This window comes from Dermacentor albipictus, chromosome 4, assembly GCF_038994185.2.
Source record: "Dermacentor albipictus isolate Rhodes 1998 colony chromosome 4, USDA_Dalb.pri_finalv2, whole genome shotgun sequence".
Classification (NCBI taxonomy): Eukaryota; Metazoa; Arthropoda; class Arachnida; order Ixodida; family Ixodidae; genus Dermacentor; species Dermacentor albipictus.
Window position 1 is genome coordinate 59,433,910 of NC_091824.1, and position 27,238 is coordinate 59,461,147.

The 27,238-nt window shown below is 46.9% G+C and overlaps 1 protein-coding gene across 4 annotated transcripts in view; it reads right to left on the minus strand.

Moving 5' to 3' along the window:
• LOC139059109 (uncharacterized) overlaps positions 1-27,238 on the minus strand; it is a 961,629-nt gene that overhangs the window by 605,248 nt on the left and 329,143 nt on the right. Inside the window, exon 3 of one of the 4 annotated variants that reach the window (XR_011513916.1) lies at positions 24,834-24,965. The exons of 2 other annotated variants lie outside the window; for them this stretch is intronic. The gene's annotated coding sequence lies outside the window, so the exon portion shown is untranslated. Of the gene's footprint in view, positions 1-24,833; positions 24,966-27,238 lie in introns of those variants that run through there. One more of the 4 variants, XR_011513922.1, reaches the window with a different exon arrangement.

The window sequence follows — 27,238 nt, forward strand, 5'->3', positions numbered from 1 at the left end:
CAGACAACAAAAAGAAACCGTGAAGGGTGGTGCCTCGAATACCGCGAGATGCCGTGAAAATCTAGGAGGCAGTATGAACATGGCAACACACCACACGATGCTACATCTTCATGTGTATGTTTGGGCAAAGAAACGCGGTTTTTTCCTATAACAAACATGAGAAGCCGGTGACAGTGTACTGCTACGTGGGGATGCTTGTATTTTACATCTAACCGTGCATGATATAGTTAAGCGAGAACCGATTTTTCGCAATCTTTATAGGTGCCTGTCGGTCATAAAAGCACAACTGAAAAGCTATTAGGTGTCTGAATTGTCTTCGGGTTACAGCAGGATGTTAACCACAGGTAGGGCACACAGATAGGACCTGCGCGGCGCGTCATACGCAGCAGCCGCCGAAGTAGGACGTCCCTCCTCCCCCATCTCTTCCCTTCCCCTGGTGCCTTCCGCGCGACGGAAAGCGACGCGCTTCCTCCCCACTTTTCTCCCTTGCACGGCGCCATCGTCGGCTGACACTCGCAAGCTCTCACTCGCACATAAAGTCTATACGGCGCGCGGCGACGATGTTGTCGCCCTTCGACTTTATACGGAGTATCAAGGCGACGGCGGAAATGAGCTCGAGTGTCCATATAATTGCTATCGCAATAAAATAGAAATGGGGTGGAAGTAGGGCATCTAGTTCCTGGGTTACTATACGATGCCTACATACCAGGTTGTGCCGTTTGTTCTTCGGCGTGGCATTTACCAACTCCCGTAACATTCCTAATTGGAATGGCCGACAACCCTGCATGCGACGACACAAGCAGCTGTGACTAGACACTCACAGACTTTATCTGTGTCCACGCTATAGTGTCGAGGGGCACAGTGCTTGGTAGACTATAAACAATCGTCCACCATCAGAACAAAACGTTTTAGTCCCTTTGCTGCCAAAGGAACTCGGCACAGAAGGCTATATTTGCAGTACTAAAGTTCCCAAAAAAGAAATTGTGATGTTTGACGTGCCGGAGCCACGCTATGATTATGACACATGCCGTAGTGGGCGGCACCGGATTGGTTTTGACAACCTGGGGTTTTTTACGCGCACCCAACGCACGGTTCATGAGCGCTTTTAAATACAGGAGTGTTTTCCGCAGACTTGGCTTACACCTGTCAGTTCCTGCTCTTTTTCTTGAGCCTCTACTAGTATTGAGCAGTACGCACGTTCGTTCCACCGTCAACAATTTTCGTATTCTGTACAGTTATTTTCCCAGTTAACTTACGTTTATTTTTTATATAATTCTTAAATCGTAATCAATTTCCGTTCCCTGATTTTCTTTTTGTCGTTTTCTTCCGGAGATATATAGACGTTTATTGTAGCTCTCAGGTTTTATCATCTGTAACATATTTTTTTTTACTGTCATTTACTTTATACTGTTTTATGTTCTTTATACTCTGCTTTGTGATTATTCTTTCATTGAAAACATAACAATGGGAAGATAGGGCTTTTAGGGCGCGATATCCTAGAAATACAAATACACAACGACGAAGAAAAGAAGAAGAAGGAAAAGATTTCGTATCAGCACTGTACACATAAATGCGAGTCACTAGCGCACAATCAGTTTCACCGTGGACACCAGCATACGAAAGCACGCTCTGGTACTTGTGGTAGTCACAACACACAAGGAGGGGTCCCAAGCAAGTAACTTCATGATTAAATATATCCGACATGCACGCTTGTATGTAAAGCCGAACAGGACAACATGACAGCGACATGGAGGCACTTAATAAAAAGGAGCGTAGTGGAGAGTTGACCGATGATGTAACGACACTCCGAGGCAGTAATGAGGTTACTGCTTACCAAAATGAAAGGGCACAAGCCATACAATGGAAAAAAAAGGACAGACAGATGGTTACAAACAAACAAACAAACAAACAAACAAACAAACAAACAAACAAACAAACAAACAAACAAACGTCACCACCGACGTCGACGACAGCAACAGACAACGACAACAAATTAAACCGCAACAACTGCTTTGAAACATGGGGAAAACACTGAGGAAGAAGCTCGACAGCAGATATTTTATTGACGGATAAATTATTTTCTGCAAAATCATATCTATTCACGTAAGTATGGCCTCCTCAACCCCACCACAACAGTAGAGAAAGGAAACAAAAGAGATACTCCCTTTACCATTCACCCTTTCCTGGTGCAGTGTGTTTGAGGCGTCCTCACCAGAGAGACATATACTGCATTGCATCTACCACACTTTTCCTTCCCAAACAACATAAATCTCTCTATATATAATATAGACGGTGTCTGTGTACACTGCATGTACCACTAATGCGATACTTCCGAGCGTTCGTACTACGGCTGTGGAGAAGCGTCAGTTAGCCTTCCGTCGAAAATAGGGGAAGGAAGGGGGGAGTTGGGTGGCATGATTGCCGACCAGCAAATATTTGTTTACTGGCATTTATGATTCAGACACTAAAATAACGACTTAATTAGCGTATAGAAGGAGCGGTTGAATATGGTTTTGTTATGCATAGCCATTTTTTTATGACCTTCACTGTACCATCCCTTTCGCTGGCATTCCATACTCCAAGAAAAATACCGAAGAAAGCGGGGGTAACTGGACAGTTAGTCCTAAAACGGGTGATTCCGTCCCTGGAGGAACTAACTACAGGAGTGTGCGTGCCGTTTGCAAATTTCGGAGACTAAGTGTTTAGTCCCTGACAGGAAAGAGAGCAAGGGGAGGGCGAACGTCGACAGCTATTCCCATGCACTCTGCTCTGATGCTGCTGGGACGACCCTCTACCTTTCTCCCTCCTACCCTCTCTTTCTTTTAATCCCATCTCCCCCACGCTGCTGGCACTGAGCCATGCTCCCGCATGGGTTGCAGAAGATAGTGCCAGCCTTTCCTCCTTCCCCACAAGAACCACTCTCTCTCTCTCTGCTGTTTTCGTCCGTGCCGTGCAGTGATGAGGCGAAAACGGCAATGTCTGTGAATTGTTAATAATTTGAAGTTCGTGCGCTGTCTACTGAACTACATGCGAAGCAGCACTTTGCCTGTTCGTGAGAAAATTGCGTGAAAATTAAAAAGGCGATAGAGAGTTGGAGATAGAGAGAGATAAGTCATAAGGGAAAGGTAGGTAGGTTAGCCAGGCTGAGCCCGGTAGGCTACCCTGCACTGGGGAAGCGGGAAAGGGGGTTGAAAGAGGAGAAGGAAGAAAGAAGATCACAGTCTCTCCTGTTACGCACACAAGCGTGCACCACTGAGTCAGTCGCAGGTGGCCATACAGGCTGGTGCATTTCAAGAAACGCACCAGTGCCTTTGTGGCGTTGCACACAGTATTAGAAATGAGTAGGCGTTTGTGAAAGAAATTCGTACTCGATAGTGAAGAACCATGCACTCAATATGCACACTATAAGTGAACGATACTCACTGAACGCACAAGTCACTGATGGATTGTCAGATTTTCCTGGTCAATAGTCCCCAAGTTCCTTCCTTTCCAAGGAGATTAGAAACTTAATTGAAGCGATGTGCAGCTCAAACGGGGCACACACTAAGCAGCAGAGTAGTTCGCCTTCTTTGTCGCCTAACATGCCCAGTTTGCGCTCGCTACACGTACGTGCATTACGTAATGTGAGAGTTTAAATCATCCTAAGAATAATCGGGCAGCTTTCTGTTTGCAGTCGCTTACGGTTGCAAGTACACAGGCAGCGTCAGACTCTCCCCGCATAGCACACACAAAATGCGGAGGCTCTTTCGTAATGCCGCAGCTGCGTTCGCATACTTAACCTTGTTTCAGTATCCTGTCTCATCAACCGAGCTGCCATGGTGTAAACTGGTTAGAGTATGTGAGCGTGAGAACGTGAGTTCGAATCCTACTTTGAGGTACTTTTCTTCTCTTCTTTCTTTTATTTTTCGTTAAATTTCTTTATGAGCGTATAAGTGCCTAATTTTGTTAATTTGTGCATCGGAATGAATGGCCGTTACTCCCTTGAGGAGCATCGGAATAGAGCGACTGTTAGTTCATGAAGGAGCACTCTCATGGGGAGCAGCAGTTAATCCCGTCGCAGTTACCGCGCGAAATGACGAATTAATGGTGGTGGCAGGTCAGTTACTCCCCAAAAGGAGTAACCTCGATACCCCATTTCGTTCACACAATAATGTCTCAGCTCGCCCAACAAGCCACTCTTGTTAATTAAATTTTTCACATTGATTGCACGAGTATTGCGGTAAGCTATTTAACATATGGGCGAAGGGATCGTCAAGTCAGTGTGAAGAGTGAAAGGAACAGGACCGTTACAAAAACAAATTGTGGAATAAATGGTCACCAGTTATACGATATATTTCGCACAATATCTATTCACAATGAATTAACTGAAATAAACTGAACTGAAGTGCTGCCGAAAGTTTGAAGCAATGAGCCTGGACAATTCCCAAAACAGTGACGCATCGCTGTTGCTCAACTGACGGCGTCATACGAAACCGTTGCTGCGAAGCGCGCCAGCCCTCGCTGTGTTATTAGTCCACTTCGAGCGTCACGACATTCAGCTAACTCGAGAAAAGCTGTGATTAGCAACACTTTCCTCGCTCGCTTACGGCTTTCAGCATTGTCCTTCGAGAAAGCGAGTGTCCCCAAGGTAGCGTGACCAGCTGGCCTGTCCATGCATACCTCACTCTCGACCACACTTTCCGCATATATAGTGCCACGAACAATATAAGAGCCGGATTCCCGCCTCCCTCGTCACAATCAAACGGTCGGCAACATCTCCAGCTTTGTATCGCACCCTGCAATCTGGCAATATCTCTCGGCGCGCCTCCTCCATTTAGCGGCAAGTGTAAAAAAAATCACTGTATTTTCGCGTAAATCACCGACGATTGGCTGCCTCTACTTCTCCATCTTATTGCGTGGCACTTGGCTTGCCGCCAAGTGTGACGCAATACGCTGCGGCGACCAGAGAGTGCACATCACGGCATTGTGTCGCGATGCGAATTCAGGTTCAACTAATTGACGCAGTCTTGTTGCCATTCTAGTATGTGGTGGTGCGTACTCCATCCCGCCATTGTGTCCTCTCTTCGTGCCCATTTTGTGCATGGGAACAAAACAATGGCTAGGTAAAGCACGACGCCACCGTCCTTCACAATGACGCCATTCAGAAATCCCCATCCTTGCTGCGGAGATTAGACGTCAGGCTTCAAGCATGCAGGGTCAAGCGGAAACGTCACGAGACACCACAGAACAAAACGGAAAAGTGTGGTGTGCTTTAAAACGCGTATACCCCTGGATTTCGTGGTGTACAGCAATGATGTTCGTGAGCCCATCACTAATATAGACTCGCGTGATCGTTTTTTATGCGTTTATCCGCGCACATGCTTGTTCACGCTACGCGTTAGAATTATACCTTTGTAAGCGGCCGCGTTTATGTTGTACTGTTGTGGAAGAGTGCATCTTTTGTGGCTCAGATCAGTTTCGGGGACGGTACACAATTTTCTGGCTCTTCGGCACGGGAGTCGAGCTCTCAGCCTCAGCATTTTGACACTAGCGCTTTGCCGACTGGACCATGAACTCTGTCAGTGCCATCGTGCGCCCTGGCCCCGTATTATTACTATTGAAAACACCCATGAGCGCCATATTCATTATTTCCATATGAGGTCCCATGAAAACCCGCGTGTTCTCATATTATATGGGCCAAGTCCGGTATGACTATATGAACGTATGGGGAACCGATATAAAACTCCGTATGGGAACATACGAAATATTATATGGGAACATACGCGGTTTTATATGGGGCACCCATGCATTAATTTTGGGATCATATGAAACACGCCTCATACGATATGTGGGGATAGACAGGTTTTTACATGGTACCCGAATGTGTTCATAAAGGAATATTGAATAACGCCAACATGTAGGTTTTCTCAGCAAGAATGTAAGGGTTCCTTTTATTTGCCATTTCTTGGCCTTTCGCCATTAGTAGATATTGAATACTCGGCTAGACGAATAATAAGGAAATGAACAAAACTGTACGAAAACAACAATAAAATTTGGAGGACGCTTAAGCTTCGCCTTTAAGAGTTGAACGCGATAGCATTCAAAGATCCCCGACTGCTTCTCACGCTTCCCGGCAACTGCACCTAGGAGGAGGAGGAAAGAGAAAAGAAGAAGGCAGGGAGGTTAACCAGAATAACGTCCAGTTGGCTACCCTACACCGGGGGAATGGGAAAGGGGAAAGCAAAGATCACAGGGAGAGAGAGGAGGGAAGGAAAGAAGGAAATTAGGGCAAGTTCGCTGACGCGTGTGGTTTTACAAAAATTGCCTTAATAGTCACAGGTGGTCGCACAAACCCGTCGTCCTCAGGAAACACAAAAGTGCCTTCACCGCTTTATGGGCCGACGGGCGATGGGGGCGGTGTTCCAGCAGCACCTGCATAGAAAGCGGCCGATTGTCCAGCTTTTGGAAAGCTTTGGCAAGTTCTTCTCTCTCTAGGGCATATCTTGGACAGTGGCACAGCAGGTGGTCGATGTTTTCTTCGGTGCCACAGACCTCGCATGCTGCACTGTCAGAGACTCCAATTAATGTAGAGTATGCCTTTGTGAAGGCCACTCCTAACCAAAGGCGACAGAGAAGCGTAGCTTCACGTCGAGGAAGTCCGGGTGGAGGTCGGAGCTGCAGGGAGGGGTTTAGTCGATGTAGTCGTGTCAGTAGTAAGTTTTGCGAGTTCCACTCGCTCACTGTGAGGCTACGTGCCAGGTGTCGAAGCTGCCTTGCAGCGTCAGTCCTCGAAAGCGGAATCGGAACGCTGTGCTCTTCTTGATGGGCTGTGCGAGCAGCGTTATCGGCGGAATCATTGCCACTGATTCCACAGTGGCCAGGTACCCACTGAAAAACGACTTCGTGGCCTTTTTCTTGGACGTCATGGTGAAGTTTCACGACTTCGTATGTCAATTGGTCATGACATCCGTGTCGGAGAACTGACTGCGTGCACTGTAATGCCGGTTTTGAATCACAAAACACAGCCCATTTTCTGGGTCTTTCCGAATCAATGAATTCCAGTGCTCGACGCAGGGCCGTTAGTTCTGCCGCTGTTGAGGTCGTGACATGCGATGTCTTGAACCGCAGTGTCATTCCTCGCGTTGGTATAACCACGGCACCACCAGAACGGCACGGCGTAGTCGATCCGTCGGTATAGATGTGCACGTGGTTGCTGTACTTTTCATGCAGAAGAAGTAAGCTCAGCTGTTTTAGAGCAGGGGCCGGTAGATCTGTCTTCTTCTGTAGTCCTGGAATCATTATCTCAACTTGTGGACGGCTCAAACACCACGGAGGAAACGCTGGCGTGGCCGCAGGTGCGTACCCTGAGGTAAACGACGCACGATGTGCACTAACAATACCGCTAAATGTCGAGCAGGGCCTTGCAGCAGTGAGGCTCGCCAATTGGTGGGAAGGGGTCCTAGCAGAATGCCTGAGATGCATACGCATTGTCTCAACGGCAATGTGCGTCGTGATCGGGTAATCCTGCGCTAGGGCAATGGTTTCAGCCGTTGACGCACTGCGTGGTAAGCCAAGACATATCTTAAGGGCTTGGGCTTGAATGCTCTGAATCGTACGAAGGTTAGTCTTGCAGGTGTTGGATATTGCAGGCAGGCTGTAGCGCAGGAATCCAACGAATAACGCCATGTACAACTGTAACATAGCGTGTATAGATGTTCCCCAACTTTTTCCTGCAAGGAACCTGAATAGGTGACAGATAGTAGTCAGCCGCTTTTTCATGTAATTGACGTGCGGAGTCCAAGACAGGTCTCTGTCAATTACGACTCCCAAGAACCTGTGACTTCTGCTGTATGGTATAAGTTGTCCGTTAATAGATACGCCGTAACCAGACATTGGCTTCCTCGTGAATGCCACCATTGCGTACTTTCCGCATGAAAGTTCAAGTCCTTGTTGACGAAGGTAGCAAGATGTCTTTGTGGCTGCCTTCTGAAGCCGAGCACGAAGCTGAAGTCGTGTCACACCTGATGCCCAAATGCAGATGTCGTCCGCATAGATGGAAAGTCGTACGGTGCTTGGCAGGTTGTAAACTAATCCACTGAGGGTGAGATTGAAGAGAGTCGGGCTAAGCACTCCTCCTTGTGGGACTCCTCGGCAACTGCACCTAATGTAACCGTAATCTTTACCGGGAAACGCTGGCGGAGAACGCTATGCACGAAGGCGAGTTTTCTGGCAGAAAGGTGGCCTCTTGCGTGAGCCGCGATGCGGTAAAGCCCCTTAAACTTCGCAAGTTTAACGGGCTTTACGATGCGGTGGAGGCGAGCGCCATCTGAATCTGTTGCAATGAACCGGGCGCACCGCTTTATGGCCTTTGAGATTTGTGAAAGGGGTTTGTGTTTTGAGTTTCCGCGTAACAAAATTAGGTTTTCCCGTATATTCAAATTACAGTCAGACGCCATCATGTCTGTAGGTTGTGCGTAAACTGAACTTTACGATTTTTCTACATGTTTTACCTTGAGAAATTCAATTAGTTCAGTGACCTCTGCGCTACATGGAGGGCCTACGTTGTTGGATATACGTGGTTCGAAATAATTCTTGACAAAATGACGTTGGACGCGAGACACTGGACGCCGGCGCAAGGTTTTCTGCGACACGGGGCCTTTAATGCTGTTGCATCAATACGGCCCTTAGAGGGCTAGCGGTGCTTGCAACACGTATTGCGTACACAGAGGGGAGAAACAACTTGGAAATGATGTGAAACAACCCACCTGGAAACATGATCATGACATCTGCCATCATGTGCCTAAAAAAGACGGCTGCCCGCACGTCCATTTTCAATTTCATAGCAGGTCAAGGCGTGACTCCGTACTAGCTAAGACACACAAGATATTCCTGCTGCCTGCTGATATCGGCTGTAATTGAAACTCTCCCCATTTAAAGAAATTGCTGGCCATGGCAACATTAAAAAAGAAAAAAAGAGAAATAAATTGGCGATCTGCATGATGTAGACTTCATTTAAAATATTATCCATCTCCGCCCTAGATTTATCGAACCTACGACGTTCCTTCTGAACTTGCTACATCTTATAACGTTAGCTTTTCCCAGCTCATTGTACCGCTTAGGGCCGTTGGCCCCACCCCCAGGCCAGATAGGTAAGCGAGAGAGGTCAAAGAGGCATCAGAACGCGTTTCCACCAATGAGAGAGGAATGTTCACTGAAATGAGGCAAAGCCCAGTTTCCTGTATCCCGATTTTCGTGCTCCGATTGCGCTCAGGTATCGGGAAAGTTCTGCCGTACTGTGATAACGCCATTAGCCACTTCCTCCGTGAGTCGCTGTCGGCGCAGGCGTTTGACGCCGCGTTGCTTTAATCAGATGGCTCTCAACATTATACGGCGTCGGGAGCGCCAGGGGCAGTTTTTCGCTCGTCGCGCTGATGCGCAGCCGGTGCAAGTGCATACGCTTAGAAAGCCGGCGAGCACTCAAAAACTGAAGAGGAGCGTAGTTGGTTATTTATTGATTTATTGATACTGCAATCCCGGTATCGGGATTATAGCAGGGTCGGAAAAAGAATAAAGCAGTTTCACAAAAATGGCAAAATCAAGAATGCTATAAAACGTACTTTGTAGCGTTCCTACTTAAAGGACACAGTAAACGTAAAGCATTGCTGTGGAACTGGCGTCCATCTTGTCTACCTTTTATTCTCACTTCCTTCTTCTCTTCTCCTGAACCCAGACTCCTGCGCTTCTTCATCTTCTATTCCAAGGCTCATACCGCTTCACCCTTCCAGGTTTCTTTTGCTAACCCCTCCTGGGGTAATACTTGAAAACGTTTCCAATCGAAGCACATTCAACTGAGCCACGTTCGCCAATGTACCACACAGTCTTCAATATTCCTTTCTGAGTGGCCGTCTTTGTCACAGAGTAAGGACCATAAAATTTGGCATTGGATTCTCTTACTCCTTTCCTAACTAGAATGAGGTCGGTGACTTGAATGTCTGGAATATCTGAGCAATGTCTCTTGTCAAAATTTTTTTTTCATTCGTTTACGGTACCTCTCCTCCTACGATTTCTGTTTCCTTTCCTCGACGATCTGGAGATTTTCTAACAGCCCAAGTTCACGGTCCGCCTGAAGAATAGGGGTTTCTCCTGAAGAAGCGAATTGCGGGCTGCATCCCAAGCCGCTGGTGTAGGAGCGATTGTGATGTCTCACAGCTGCTTCTAAAGAGCATTTCCAACCACCAGGGAAACTATCGTACATCCTGATGTATTGTTTAACATCTCGTATGGCACGCTCTGCAAGCCCATTCGCTGCGGGATGGTATGGCGCACAGAACTGGATTGATATATTATGGTCTCGAGCCCATCTTGCTAGCTTTTCGCTCTTGAACGCTGGACCGTTGTCACATACAATTGTCTTGGTTGTCCTAAACATATCCCGTTCGAGAAGGGCGATGACACTATTCGCATCTTCTTTTCCTGCCCGTGCCGCGACCATCCTGGTGCATTCATCTATGGCCAGAAGAAAAGCTTGCGTTTTTCGGACTCCTTCTCGTTTCTTATTTAGCTCGGCGAAATCCAGGTGTATAACTTCAAAAGGCACGTTTGAGTGGCAAGGTATTATCATGGCGTCCGTAGGCTGCTTATATTTCACTTTGTTGATTTGACAAATGTGGCATGAACGAACGTATCGATTGACGTCGTCTTTCATGTGAGGCCACGTAAATCTCTTGACTAGCTTGTTGTAGGTGCGCCAAAATCCATCGTGTCCTCCAGATTCTGGGCTATCGTGGTACAAATAAAGCACCCTGGAAACCAGCGTTGGCGGGACTTGATAGCGACCTTCCCTAAAAATCAATTGTTCAGTGTCTTCCCACAATTTAATTTCATTGATTTCTGCCGATTGTTCGTTGTTGGCCTGTATCATCAGTCTAGACAATGCATCTGCATCAGTCAAAAGGGGTCCAGGTCTGTGGGAGATGGTGAAATCGAACTGCTGCAAATAGTTCACCCATCTGGCGATACGTCCCTTAGGTTGGGTCATATTCAAGAGATGAGTGAGGGCTTGGTGATCGGTGAACAAAGTAAACTTCGCACCTTCTAGGTACGTACGGAAGTACTGAATTGCTTTGAGGACTGCAAGAGCTTCCTTTTCAGTAGTGGTGTAGTTGACTTCAGGTGGCTTGAGGGTGTAGCTGTAGTAACCTACTACGTGTCGCTTTTCTCGGCCGGATGCTTCTGGACATTTCTGGTACAAGACTGCACCTGTCCCATAGTGTGAGGCGTCGGTATTCAGTTCAAAGGGTAAAGTGAAATCTGGTATGCGTAGAATAGGGTCAGCAGATATTCTGTGCACCAGATCACGGTAGACTCTCTCACATTCCTCATTCCACTCAAATGGAACTTCTTTCTGTGTTAGGCGCGTGAGGCATCTTGTTTTGATGGCAAAGTCTTTTATGAAGGGCCTGAAATGTCCTGCTAATCCCAAAAATACACGCAATGAGTGTACGTCATATGGTTTTACCAGTTGGGATATCTTCTCGACGGACTCTTGTTTCGTGCTTTTGGTAGTCCCATCAAAGACTCTTCCAAGAAACACCACTTTTCTTTGAAAGAACGCACTTTTCTTAAAATTAACCTTGAGGTGTGCCAAGCTCAAGGCATTTAATACCTGGGACAGGTGTGCCTGATGCTCCGTCTCTGTTTTGGAGAAGACGATAATATCGTCTATGTACACGTTACAAAAGACACCTAGGAAAGGCTTCAGGACTTCGTTCATAATCTTCTGGAACCATGCTGGTGAGTTTTTCCAGCCGAAAGGAAGCCGGTTATACTCGTACAGGTCGAAGGGCGTGATAAAAGCAGTGTACATTTTTGTTTCTTCGGTTAGCGGGATCTGCCAGAAACCATTGCACAAGTCAATACGTGAAAAACATTGGCAACCACCTGTCTCATCTATAATCGTGTCTATCTTCGGCATGGGAAATGGTATAAGTTCTGTCTGTCGGTTGAGAACCCTGTAATCTGTGCACAGTCTGAAAGTTCCATCTTCTTTCGGCGCAATAGTTATGGGAGAGGCGAAGGGTGACACCGAAGGCCGGATTATATTGGCGTCTAGCATCTCCTGCAATTCCTTCTTCAACCATATCTTGCGCTCTCTTGACATGTTGTAAGGTGATTTTCGGATGACGGTCTTGTCGGTGAGTTCGAAAGGCACCTTGTGTGACGTCATCGCCGGTGGATAGCTTCCTATGCATACTAGTTCAGGATAGGTCGTTGCAATATCCTCCGCGCAATTGACAACTCGCAGGTTATCCTTTCTATCCGGCTGTGTCTCTTGCCTTGATAGTCCTTCCACTAAAACCGCATCGTCCCAGTATACGTTGATTTTTAGTTTCTTTATATCTGGTCTGGATAGCAGAAAGTCATACGTCACCCCCTCAATCACCAGTACTTCACTCGCTATTTCATGACCTTGGAACTCGATGTTTACTGAGGCCCACTGATTATGCATTGTTACTTTTCCATCGTAGCCTTGCACCCGTAGTACTCTTCCACTATGCAGGTGACTTGCATCTACCAGCTTGGCATTTATTATAGACACAGAAGCACCGCTGTCAACCAAAGCCATCATGTGTCTGTTTCCCACTTTCACAGGGATGTGAAGTAGGCTAGAGCAAGTTAAATAAACAGTCTCAGTTGTGGTCATCGGGTCGGACTGATCACCCTTGTTTATCAGTTTTTTGTCGTCGGAGCCTCTTCAGCGTACGAAAGTAGGGGAACAGGGTCGCTGTCGATGTTATGCACCCGACCTCTGGGAGCGCGCCAACCCAAGCTCTCTGTGCCGCCTGCAAGGCGGCGCGGTTCTCGCTGATTACGGCTTGACCAATCCGTGCCGGACCGTGTGAAGTGACCGCTTGAGCTAGCGTTTATATTTTCTTCTGAAGTAAATGATATGTCGTGAAGGCACTCCAGGAGCCCGTCCATAGTTTTAGGTGACCGTAGTTGCACTTGCTTCAGGACTTGCGCGTGCAGTCCGTGCATTATTAGTGCTACTACGGCAGACGGAGGAAGCATAGGCTCGGCCAGCTTTAAAAGGCGGCATTTGTCAAAAAAATACTCTACGAGGGAGCCTTGCTTGAATTTGAAATTAAGCGCGGCGTCCCACCTTTGCACTGGGTTGCTTCGGAAAGTCGTCAAGAATTTTTCTTTCCACTGATTCCAAGAGTTGCCAGCCTCTTCAATAATGTGCAAATCATACCACTTCCGTGCAACACCGCTTAAGTAACTACGCATGTTAGTAATCTTGTCCTCATTAGAGTGCCAGTTGTTCTTTCCAGCGGCATATTCATAGAATTCAAGCCAACCTTCTGGACTTGATGACATGCCGTCGAATGCATCAGGTTCTACAAATTTAGTCACTGGCTTCTCAGCGTTTAAAGAGCTTATAAGCGATGTCACCAGCTGGTTTTGTTGCGAAATCTGTTCTTGTTGTAGCCGAAGTGCTTTCAAAACGAGGCTCACCTCTTCCGTCGACGACTGTGATCCAGAGTCCTTCCGACGCATCGGTTGAAGAACTAATTCGTCGAAGATCACCAGAGGCAAGTTCACGTTCACAGCACCCTTCCGACGTAGTTCATCAGGGTCCATGGAAGCCTTCTCTAAAACCAGATTCATGAGTTCTGCCGAGTTGAGTTCGCGAGGTAGTTCCACCGCTGGTTCATCTTCAGCTTGGTATCTCGAAAAGATGATCTTGTCCGCGGAGGTCTCCTCAAGGAAAAATCTCACCCACATGTTGGAGTTCGCTGTCGACTGCGCCAAAATAATGTAGCGTTCCTACTTAAAGGACACAGTAAACGTAAAGCATTGCTGTGGAACTGGCGTCCATCTTGTCTACCTTTTATTCTCACTTCCTTCTCTTCTCCTGAACCCAGACTCCTGCGCTTCTTCATCTTCTATTCCAAGGCTCATACCGCTTCAAGCGGAGCCGGTGCAAGTGCATACGCTTAGAAAGCCGGCGAGCACTCAAAAACTGAAGAGGAGCGTAGTTGGTTATTTATTGATTTATTGATACTGCAATCCCGGTATCGGGATTATAGCAGGGTCGGAAAAAGAATAAAGCAGTTTCACAAAAATGGCAAAATCAAGAATGCTATAAAACGTACTTTACACTGACATGTCATATAGGAAGCAGGACATCAAGACCTCCAGGTAAATCGGCGTGCTCGAGATCAAGAGCGAAAACGCTTAGCCCGCAATGCAGCTAACGCTTAAACATTCGGGAGAGTCGCACACTCGAAACCGTCCTGTAAGTTCTTTTTTACAAATATTATTACCATTACATGAAAGAGACTAGCCGTCAGCATCATGGGCGACAAAAGCGTTTCGCTTTATTTTCATTAATAATAATAATGGTTGAATTTACGAGCAGCACAAAAGAGGATAATTGTGACGACCACTATGGCGGCCAGAAAGGAGGAAGAAGTGGTTCTCTGCCCGTGGTAGTAAATGAAGACCGTGATCGACAAGATTTCGTCGCGGCGAGATAGGCAACACCGATTACGATGGAGAGAATAATTTGTTTGAAAAAAGCTATTGCACTTCAGCGTGTGCTGCAATTTATCCAGGCGCAATTTCGCACTTGCTATTCTAGCGATAGATATCAGCTAGTATGTGCGTGTGTGCGTTCATGTGTAAGAGAGAGAATGTGTGAGTGAGTGAGTGAGTGAGTGAGTGAGTGAGTGAGTGAGTGAGTGAGTGAGTGAGTGAGTGAGTGAGTGAGTGAGTGAGTGAGTGAGTGAGTGAGTGAGTGAGTGAGTGAGTGAGTGAGTGAGTGAGTGAGTGAGTGAGTGAGTGAGTGAGTGAGTGAGTGAGTGAGTGAAGCACTTGGGTTGCCAACAGCGTTATACGTGTCAATCACTCGTTTGTTGATTTGAACATATTCACGGCGTATATGTCGGCGACTTGCGAGCTGCACCGGACTTTCTATTACTGAATATATCGCAAAGGATTTACAGGAATAACACGATTATAAGGCAACAGCACACTCCAAGTTTACGAAGTAAAGAACTATAAGAGCAGGACGACACAGCACAGGATACAACAATTCGTTCGCGATTGCCAATTCCTTGCATCGCGCCCTGCGAGGTGCAAGACGATGCGCGCCTCCGCCCCACGGCTTCACCGAATGAATTTGCGGCGGCGGTACCGATAAGCAAGCGCCCCGCTGGGCCGCGGAGCTCAGCGCGGCGAGCGCGCTAATTAAACTTCGAGAATGCCGGCTGGAGTGCCGACAATCGCTTGAATAGTCGCGTTTTCCAGGCGCCCTTCCACCCTGCCTCAGCGGAAGAGTTGCCCCGCGACGCCCGGTGCCCAACTTGCAAGACGCCCCGCGATTCAGAAAGTGGAAATCGACTCGAATGTCGACTCGCGGGAGATGAATGGGGGCGGCCGACGCTGAATTAATTAAGGCAGCTGGCAGCTCCGGCGAGGCCGACGATGCGGCGCTCCTTTCCTTCTCGCGGACTCTGCGCGCGGCGGTGAGCTCTCGACGCGCGTGCAGGGAGCCTGCATGCAGAGGTCTGCTAGACGCGCGTTCGACGTCGTCGTCGTCGTCGTCGTTCGATGAACTTCGAGTGGCGTCTGAACTTCGGGTGGCGTCTGAACTTCGGGTGGCGCCAGCACTTCGGGTGGCGCCTGCACTTCGGGTTGCGTCAGCACTTCGAGTGGCGTGTTACTAGCTGGAATGCCGCAAAAGCAGGATGGCGTTTCGGAGAGCTCGTGAACTTCAACCGCTCACTACACTTACTCCGCCCTCATGAGGTACATAGTTTCGTTAAAACAACAACAAAAAAATTCTAGATTGATCTCTGGAACTGATGTCTTCAAGAGCTGCAAGCACGGCGGTCCCACTTCAATTAAGGGGAAATAAAAAAAAAATGCTTGTGTGCCTAAATTTAGATGTAAATTAAAAGAAATCTGACCACCCGTGCAGGTGGTCAGAATTAATCCGGATTCCCCGTATACACTTTTTTCGCTACCGAAAAGAAAGGCAGCCAAGGAAATAGGTAACTGTCTTTAAAACTTTATTTCACGCTATTTCAGGAGCTCACAAAAAAAAATTACGGTGACATAAAAAACAAATTTGAAACCAAGAAGCAGCGTCCACAAATGTGCGCACAAGTTTCCTAATAATCTCGTGAGCAGTCGGCAGCCACATTTTTTTTAAGCCACCGTCTGAGACGAGATGTGGCACCCTTCTTTGAAAGCAGGGTAACCATAACGCAGGTTGACAAATTCGCATGATTTCAATGACTCGCAACTTTTTGCTCAGTAGTACTTGGCTTTATAAAACGTGCCCACAAGTGCGGACACTGGTAGCGAAGACGACATGACGTACCTCATATCAGGTGCGTGGTGCTGGAACGCAAAATCCAAGAATGAATTTTAATTTTTTTTTTAGGTTTGGCCGGCATGGAAATGATGGACAGTACACGACCTCAAGTTTGTTCTTCCGGCTTCAAACGGCATTGCGACTTTTCAAATTGATTAGTTCCCTTACATATCGCCTGCATGTGTTCTTTCTTTAGCGATATTGCGCAATGATCACGCCATCGTCGCCGGTGACGTACCTATGTTTTAACCCATAAGTCTCATTATTTTGTTGTTTCCTAATGCAATAATGCTTTGACGGAAGAAGCAGGAATAGGCAGCTGTTGCAAGTATTTCTGAACAGCATTTACACTACAGGTCAAAACAGCAACCTATTATTTTGCTAGAAACACGTTGTGGCCCACAACATAATAAAGTGGATCAAAATGGTGCAGATCCAAAGCAGATGTTGAAATCTATGTGAAACGATGCTTCAGTCAAGTTGTGTGTTTTAAATCTTGTACAACTAACGGCGATACGTACAATTCGGCTTGCTTTAATCTTATGCAGCTTGAAACCTCTTGTAATATTTATGTTTTACTTATATTTTTATATATTTATATTTATATTTACTTATTTACTTATTTATTTACTTATTTATATTTACTTATTTACTTATTTATATTTACTTTTCCTAATATACATAAATGATTTACCATTAAACGTAACATCTAGCATACGTATGTTCGCGGATGACTGTGTGATATATCGTGTTATTAATTCCCCCGCTGACCAATCTTCTCTTCAAAGTGATCTTAATGCAGTCCAGGACTGGTGTAACGAGTGGCTAATGGAACTTAACCCGCGTAAGTGTAAATATTTGTCCATTCACCGTCGCCGTAATTCTCTCCTATTTCCTTATGTAATATCTGAAGTTCCGGTAGAACTAGTTCATTCATACAAGTATTTAGGAGTAACAATTTCGAGCGATCTTTCCTGGAATCCTCATGTTACTAACCTAATATCATCCGCGAACAGGACTTTAGGATTTTTAAAACGCCATCTGCATCACGCTCCTCAACATGTAAAATTGTTAGCCTACAAATCATTTGTCAGGTCAAAACTAGAATTTGCATCGCCTATTTGGAATCCTCATCAGGCATACCTAATTAATGATCTTGAATCTGTACAAAATCGCGCCGCTCGTTTCATCCACTCATCATATTCCTTTGACATCAGCGTTTCCTCCTTAAAAACTGCATCCGCATTATCCCCCTTATCGCTCCGACGTCGCATTGCTAGCCTATCTTTATTTCACAAATTCTTTCATAGCCATATGCGCATCCCACCCTATATCCTTCCTCCTACACGCATATCTCACCGCACCAGCCATCAGCTACAGGTTGCCCGTCCACGCTCACGCACTGTCACGTTTTCAAATTCTTTTTTTCTTCGCACAGCTGCAGACTGGAACGGCCTTCCTAACGACGTTGCTGTCATTATGTGCCCATCCAAGTTCATCGAAAATGTAAAAAACTTCCTGTTATTGTGACTATGTATTTTTATTCTTGCCACCCCTTATGTAACGCTCCATTTATTGGAGCCTTTAAGGTAATAAAATGAAATGAAATGAAATGTTTATCTACCACAAAGGTCAAAACTTCTTTCTTATGCATGTTTTATGTTTATACACTACACCTCTCTCAAGCTCTCACTAAATGCACATATCAAATCAGGCGGATGGACATTGTGAGACTGAGCAATGTCATGAGGACGAAGGCGATGTATGATGCCGGTCGAGGAAAGAATGGAGTTGACAAGTGCATATATGCACAGTAAAGTACAACCCGTATCGTTTGGAGACTCTGTACTTCTTGCGTCCCAGTGGAATATATCTATTCTGGAGGACTGGCACATCTCTAATGACACATATCTTCCAGGGCACATCTCCAGTGGGACACAGCGAATGGCTAAATCAAAGAAAATAAGTTAAAGAATTCGTTGAATATATTGGGCTACTGCGTTAACAGATCGGTGTGTCTTAAGTATACCTACGAGTCGACATTATATGTGCAGGTATTATTTGTGAATTTATTTTGTTAGCACGGAGAAGATAGGTACGCATACTGGCACCACGTCATCGGTCAGCACATCGGCGTGATAGAAGCCCCTTCACTGGTACTTGCAGTCGACATGCATGTAATCTGCGTGTATATATATATATATATATATATATATATATATATATATATATATATAATATGTGTGTGTGTGTGTGTGTGTGTGTGTGTGTGTGTGTGTGTGTGTACGATGCAACGTATATGCACAAATACATTCGCAGGAATAATGACGAACCAAGCAGAGGCCATGTCAAACCCGGAAGGGCAGGCAAACAAAGCTTCGCTTTAAAAAACAGGCACTCCACTCTGTGGACGCTCTCTCTTGGTTTTACGTGTTTATTTTGACAAAAGATACGCGAGAGAGAAGTAGGGCGAAAGCGGTTGATCTATAGCAGTGCCATGACTCACCCCCGATGTTTACAACTGTCGCATTCAAAGCAATACCGACGAACGGCCAAACGACCGTTGTCATCGGGAAGACGACACCCGGGGTCACGTATAAGTATTGGCAAGGGCGAAAACACATGGTTCGCCTTCTGTTCCACGACGCTAGTCAAAACAAGCCAGTCCGTTCGTCATTTTCTGACATGCATGTGGCAAATGAGGGAACAATAGCCAGACGTCCCACTTTTAGTGGGCGATTCAACGACAAGGTTCTCGCGTCATTTACACCGTCGCGAGGCAACGTTTGGTCAGCTTTTCGAAGCACGCTGCATCTGATTAGTATAAAGTGCGCTGACGAAACTCTCGCTTGTAGCTTTGTACTGAAGCGGGGCTGGTCAAACTTATTCTAAGTCTTACGCTTTGGTAGCGAAAGAAAACCGATGCCGCGGCAGACGTCAAACAAAGGAAAAGAAAGAGCATAGAAAGTAAGGGAACACGTGAGTTCCAAAATGTGATGTACTTCAGCGCAATAGACGATGAAGGTAACACACAGACGAAGCGCAGTAGAACGTAAGCCCCGTCGCTACAACACAAACGCAAGTCCCGTCGGCACCGAGCATTCCATCTGTTTGTGTACTACGGTTTGTTTTCGTTGCAGATATCGTTCAAATTACGAGCGCAAGCTCCCTACAGAGCGTGGTGCTGTGCTCCTCGCCATAAGCGCACAACCCTGTTGTTGTCAAAGCAGCAGCGTGCAACGTACAAATGGGGGAACGGAAGGATTGTCCGTGAAAGAGACGACACCGTGGGGGCCGCGTCGAAGCCGTGCCAAGAACGTGCACACGTGGTTCCTCTTCTCCTCCGTCAGAAACGAGCGGAGCCGTTCGTCAGCTTTTGACAAGTGGCAAATGAGGGGAACAAGAGCCCCCCCGATGCTGTGTCGTGAAGGAACGGCGAAGGGTCGGGGCGTCTTCTTTTAGACGCACAACAAAAAGGGGAGGGGGGGGGGGTCGGGGGAAGCGGAGAGAAAGGGGTCGTTCTAATCGTATTCGAAACACGTGCGCGCTTTTCTTTGAGCTTTCCAAATGGGCGTCCAACTTAAACCGCGCACGGGGACCCGGCTCGCAGCGGCAAGCTGGGCCAATTACGCGGGCGGTTAACGAGCAGCAGATGTGTCTGTGCGTGTGTATGCAAGCACGCGCGCGCCCGTTAGCCATCCTTGCGAGCAGAAGCGGCTCTCCTTCCGTCGCGGCCGCTTGGTTTCAATGTCGCGAAACGGCGACAACAATGACCGCTGTTTGCATATTGAGCACTTAGGCGAAATCGCTCTCAAGTGCGCTGCTCGGGCCACCTTCGTTTCGACAGTATTGTTGCCAGCGTTGCCTTTGCGGACAGACGGTGTGCCAGTCGTTGTACGCTTGGAGTGTTGTTCCTTTGTTTGGGCGGAAACGCAAATAGTGCTCCGCTACGAAGAAGGTGCTGTACCGAACGTCCGAACAAAACGATGTGTTCCGTTAATAGAAGTACAGGAATGAGAAACCTATGCGCCATGGTCGATGCCATGAAGGGAGAACAGAGCGAGTGGAACAGCAACAGGAAAGAAATAATGGCCTGAGAGAAAATTGGGCACGCATAATTGGTGTAGGGGTACGATATTGTTGCGGTAACTTACGTAAGAACAGCGAGGTGTGGGCCGAATTCGCATCATGTCCTCGAGTTTAGGGGCTGAAGCATGTAACAATGGCTAGCACCATGCAACGTCATGCAGTTAGCGGCGGTCAATGACCATGCCGCAATACTACGAAGTAAGCACGAGATGCTGCAATAATTTACGTAGCAGTTTGCTTGGGCAACAAATAAAATTATTCGCTTCCAGTGCCAAGACGGAGAGAGAGGTAAATGTACAGGAAATACAGGGAAGTTAACCAGAGAATATCTCTGGTTGTATACCCTGTAGTGGGGAAGGGCGCAAATGGTTACGAAAGAGGAAACGAAAGAAAGAAAAACAATGAGCGATACAGAAATGGCTGTCTGGGCGCTGCCATACGGTGTGTAAAGGCACCACATCGCCATAAACAATGTCAGTGTCCCACTGAGACATAAAGCGCCACATGGTGCACAGTCACGATTTATCGCTCCTGAGCATGTAACTATTGCCGATATCGAACAAAGACGTCCTAGGGAATGGTCCAATGAAATGTAAATTTTAATTGGGAGAATTATCTCAAACCTGTATACTGTAACGGGAAGTGAACTTCTGCCGGCGATTCATAGTCGTGAGTGGCTGCTTCCGGGCCACCTGTCAGCGCTGTCGCAGCATCGCATTTTTCAGTGGACTGCCCATGCTCTAGACTCCGGCTGTTGGCGCCTCGCATGTTTGTGCAGGTGCGGCGTGGTAGACGCAGTGGTCGCGCAAACACGCAAACGGCACATACGACATAGACATACAGGATAAAACTATTCACTAAGCTTCGTTAAGGCCTGTAAACCCATAACAGCGCCAGTTTTTTTATCAAAATGAGCATCTCTCTCTCTTCCACACAAAACCCTGCATGTGGCCGCCTGCGTTCAGCACGCGAGGCACCTAGCTAGCTCGTGTTATGTCTTGAGGCATTAGATACTCTTGAGACCCGATATTCTGAAGGTGCAATGGATAGAACTTACATTTTGGCTAGGCTGGCATGTCGAAGCGCGCTATGAGCATGGCTGGATCGAACCGTTAGGGGCTGTCTCGGCGCAAAATAGATGTCCAAGGAATAAAATAAAGCGCCGACGAGACAAAACCCGGTGTCGAAATCGCAGCAGTGTTTGGCTTGAAGAAGTGATACGACTGTGTGTAGATACGATGCCCGTCAATTTTTCCGCTGTTTATTCGCATAGACTATATATGTGAACTCCGTCCTGTCGGGCGCGTTCCCACGGACGTATTTTGTGTCACTAAATTTTTGTTTGTTCGGTGCTTTGGTAGCATAGCCTTGTCCGATTTTTTTTTTTCTCGAAGTCTTATGGACCAGGTCCGGGCTGCGGCATTATCCAACGGCCTTCTGGAATAAGAGAGCCGCCCACCAAGGGCGAAGAAAGAACACTTTCTCGCTATTTCTCACAATAAACGTTCATTCCTCCTCCTCCTCCTCCTCTCGCAATGATGCGTGGCACTTAGCCTGACCGTTTTATTATGTTGGCATTCCGTGATACTGATGCGTTGAAGGCGAGATCCAGCTTTAAAGCGAAGCTTTCCTTTGTTTCACATCCCCGCCACATCAGTTTCTTGATGTGGCACATATAGTATACAAACACACTTATGTACCGAGTTTTCAGTGCTTGTAATGAACCCCATGAGGACAGAATAATTCGAAGCGTTTTATACGGCATTCCGTAAGCTTCTGTTTCGCTTTTAGAAGTTAAATGTTTTCGATCACTAGGTCAATCAATGAATCAATCAATCAACCACTCAATGATGCAAAACCTGGCGCTCTGACTGTGCGACTTGGACATCGAGAAGACGCATTAGCTAAGATACATGACAGAGAAAAATTGCCATCCACTCGAGGGTAGCACGAAGCTGCATAGGAAACCCATACGGGTTTGTCAGAACGAAAGGATCGGCGCTGAGGACAAGTTCGTCCTCGTCCGGGATTCGAACCCGGTACCAACGCCTTTACCGGGTGGTTGTTCTGCCGTCTTAGCTAACCGGGAGGCTAACAAATCGCAGTGCGAGGGCTAATTGATCGACAATATGAAGCGCAGAGACACTGAAATTAGCAATCACTTCTGAGGAATTCCGCGAGGTAGAGAGAGGTTCATGAAAGGGAAAATTGTCATTCACACGAGGGTCACGAACCTTTCTCCACCTTGCGGCATTCCGCAGAACAGATTGGCAACTTTATTGCTAAAATCTAATATCTCTTCGTGCCATCCCACGGCGCGTCTGACTGTCATAAATACGTACTAACCACAGTAACGACAGGCTACGAGCGCCAACAGAAATGAACGCAAAAGAAAAGGAATAAGTTGAAGTAACGCTGCAGAAGCAGTATCAAGGTGTGTGTGCACTGGGTAAATGAGAGAGGTCCTCGGCCTCGGAGGTCCTTTACTGATTGCAAAGACGAGTGTCACTGGCCCATCAAAGATTTGTAGAAGCGATTAATATTCTCGGAAACTATTGAGTAGACTGTTTAAATGTGATAAGTGCCTTCTATGTCTTTTTTATCCCGACTTAGGCCAATTCAATGCCTGGTTTTATGTATCTTCATATGAATCTATCCGTGCTTTCTTATCTGCCCTGATTTTAGTCTAGTTATGCGACAGGACTTTGTGTTCACTTTAGTTCACATATCTGACTGGACTTTGTGTTGCTCTGTTTCCGAGCTGACTTTCAGTTTTAGTGTGGCATTAGGGTACTTATGTGACTGGACTTCGTGTTATGATGATTTCATTATTTTGTATTATGATTTATTCTTTTTTTAAATCCCTATTTGAAATAGAGTAGCCGGCACCAATTAAAGGCGACATCTCCTAAATACCATATAATAAAAGAAGTGCGAGGGGAAGCGACTTACGGTATACGTAACGGCAGCAACAAAAGACGCTAGTTTTCATCCACTGACGGTGCCGCGGTGGCTTTTGCTGGGAAGACGTGCACCGACATTATCAATTTATCAGTAGCGAAGCTTACCGTTCTCGTGATAACGCCTTTGTTCACACGTACATGCAGTAAATACTGTCGACTTGCCGACCGTGATTGCATTCCAAACGAAGCGAATCACTAAGTGGGCTTCCCCTCTCTAAGTCGTTTATTGTGGGGAAGCTAGCTGTGACGAACCGTCGCCGAACACACAGATTCGACCGAACGGACAGCTTCGGAGGGTCGTATCAAGTAACATAGACTGCATATCACGTAAATAGTGAGCTTGAATAATTACCGTCAGGACACCAAATTTCTCCATAAAAAAAAATATGAAAGAAGGATAAAATGAGAACATCAATTCAGAATGAGTATTTTGTTCTTCACCGAAGCCTAAATAATGTGGTGCTGTATACATCTGATTAAGTGTTAAGCATAGCTTCAGCCTTCTGAATTAATTTTGAGCTAAGTTTATTCCTTTATTTATTTGTAGCTCAAATAGCCCATATGGGGTTTTTGCTTCATCTGTTCATCGGTTTTTGCTTCATATGTAGTGCAGGATTGAATTGATGGAGTTCAATGACCTAAAGAAGCAGAGGGGCTATGGGAGATATCAATGAGGGACATGGGGATGTGCAAGGAAACGGGGGGAGGGAGGGCATAGGTGAAGTTGCTCCTCAGTAATAAATTAGTTACCCGACTTCATAACGTGCACCCAAAGCTAAGCATACGTATATAGGAGGGTTATTCATTTCGCTCCATAGGGATCATATCGTTCGATCGATCATTTCGCTCCATCGGAAGTTCACAGATAAGGAACGGTGAACAGAAAATAGCTAGAACTACATGAATTATCAGGGATCCATACTCGTTTCAATTGTTAAAGGGTGAGAGCATAACAAAATACTATAAAGCTGTTCGCTCGTAGGGGGGCACGGCCATTGGCTGGTTGCCTTCGCTAATAATATTTCCAGCATCAGGATTGGCTAGCATTTTCTCTCGCAAAAAAATACAACGTGAGGCATTTTTTTGAATACGGGCCGTAATTTGTTAAGGCTAATTAATTACTTCTCTCCACCTTGCGGGTTCCCGCAGAACTACTACGTCAAACGCTTGCCTTTGCTTCGTGTTGTCGACAAATTCGACTTCGCCCTGCCATCTGCTAGCCGCCTGGTTAGCTCAGATGGTAGAGTGGCTACCCCGGAAAGGCAGTGGTCCCGGGTTCGAGTCCCGGACCAGGACAATTTTTTTTTTCAACTCTGAGGCTTTTCTTTCGAGGCACCCGTATAGGTTTCGTTTGTAGCAATTGCTACGGACAGGTGGATGTCTGAGTTTCCATTTACTAAAGCCTTAAGTGACTCATACCTCCGATGGTCTGGAAAATGAGGCGCGCAGTACAGAAAGTCATGTGAGTTCGCCTCGCCCGGACACGCGCTCGTGCCCCTGTTCGCGCGTTCGTTGTCTTCGTCCATAGATGGCTCCGATGCCGCCCACTAAAAAAAAAAGAAAAAAGAAAAGCCAAGGTAATTAAGATAGAGTGAATTAAGGCACTTGAACCCACGAGCTTCGGTTGGAGTCGAACCAACGAAGTGTGGCGTTAAGACGAAGTTAATAAAGACACTGTTAATTAATATAACGTTAATTAAGGCACTCGAATCCACTGCATTTAGTGGGATTCGCACCCTCGACATTTGGTAGGTGTCGAAGCCACGACCTTTGGTGTTAATTAGGGCAAAGTTAATAAAGACACAGTTGATTAGGCTAGTGTCAGTTAAGGCACTAGAACCTACGTACCATGGTGGGAGAAAACAAGTAATAAACAAGTGTCAAGTAATTTAATTAATGTCTCTTCAACGCGCAGGCTCTCGCCTTCACCCTCTTTGGCGTATGCCAAAGGGACGGCCAAGTTTTTTCCCGCTTACATAAGTTTATCCACCGTGTTGCGGGTTTCCGCAGAACTGATTTGCCACATTCGGCACCGCTTATGCCGAATCCACGTAGTCCGCAAGCTTCAAGTGTCAAGTTGGGGGACTCAGGCGGGAGGACAACCAGTCATCATTTTCGTTTCACTATGAAGGTAGGTTCACTAGAATGACGCGCTAGTGCTGCTGGAGAGATTATTACAATAATTAACGCAATGAAAATTAGGATAGCCGCGCTATCATCGCCACCAGAAGCTGCAGGTCGCGCGAAACTGCGCTGTCCACAGTTCCTATGAAAGCCCCCACTACTGAGGGGGCATCTTGCTGCAGACTGCCGGCGTCATTTGGGAGCAGTAAGATAAGCGACTCCCGTTTCTGACGTCATAAACGTTGTCCGATATTCCCACCTAATCTGCGGACTTGTTTTTTGATTATAGGAAATATTTTGTCAACGCTGCACTGTATCGTGTTGTGTAATAGAACGCAGTTCGTGAACTTGAAACAATAACAACATATTCATACTATGCTTGCAGAAATATAAATGAGCTGTCAGCTTCATGTTCGTAACAACCTGCAGCCAAAGGAATGGGACTTTCCAGTAAGCATGGCGTAAATAGTGACAGGCGGCGTTGTCAATTTTGGTGCAGGCAAAGGAGGTGGGCGTCCCTTCTGTGGTGCCGAAGGAGCAAGCTTGTGATAGATAGGAGAGAACACGACATCCTTCAGTGACGTAGGCCATGTGAAGAATGTGAAACGAATTCAAGGAGATTGACGATTAACTTTTAGAACGACGTGTAAAAAATAGGGGATGGAGAACCAGTGTATACGTGCGTCTGCAGTTCCTCCTCAAACCAACCATCCATCCATGACAACCATCTCCTTCCAAACAAACAATCGTGTGTTGTTACAAGTGCTCAGCGGTATCAAGGCTATAGGCGCACTACGCACTGCTCACATTGCCAGAGACCCCGATATGCCCCCAGTGCGCCAAACAAAGTATTTCTTCATTTCTTTCCCTTTATGTACGGTAAGCACCGTGAGCAAGATTGTTGTACTACATAGTGCAGTGAAAGAAATCCAACCTGCGGAAAGACGTGCACTTGCCGACAGATGCTGATACATGTCCCACTCGCCAGCCTTCCGAATTCCGGGTACCCGCACTTAAGAGCCCCTGTTGCCAAACTCGAAATTCTTCGAAACGTCTCTTTCAGCGCTCTTTCCGTGAAGCCTTTCGAGCGGTATACCGTGGGCGGATTCTGTGTGCACAATATACGCGGCCTCGAGCGAAGAGTTGCAGCCCGGCCGCGCGTCTCGTCCGCGGGAAAGATAGAGCGGCGGCGTTTTATTTGCCGTTTCCGACCCCGGGCCTCCTACTGCGAGCCGGGACCATTAATAACGGCCACGGCGGGACGGCGCGGCCTGCCAGATGGGCACAAAAGGAGGCTGGACGCCGATCGCGTTCTCCCTCGGCCCGTTCGCCTCTCGCGTTCACTCGTTTGGTGCTGCGGCCATCGTCGCGATTCCCAGGGCGCGCTGGGCAAACATGCCTGCGAGCGTGGACCACGCTACACGGATGCGAGTCTCGATGCTGTAGTTTCTCGTCGCCGCCGGTGCAGGAGTTTGGACGATGTCGTGCCTGTAATTTTTTTGCGGCCGAGCTTGTGGGAGCATGTATCTTTGTGGGCGTGCACAGTAGAGAAGCGAAAGGGAATTATCGTAGAAAGTCATCCAAACAAATTTTATGAGTCCCCTACGTTCACCCTCCCTCGTTATTTAGCGAAAACTTGCCGAATCAGAACGCACCGGCAGCTCTTGCGTGCATATCCGGAAGCTTCATCGGCGTT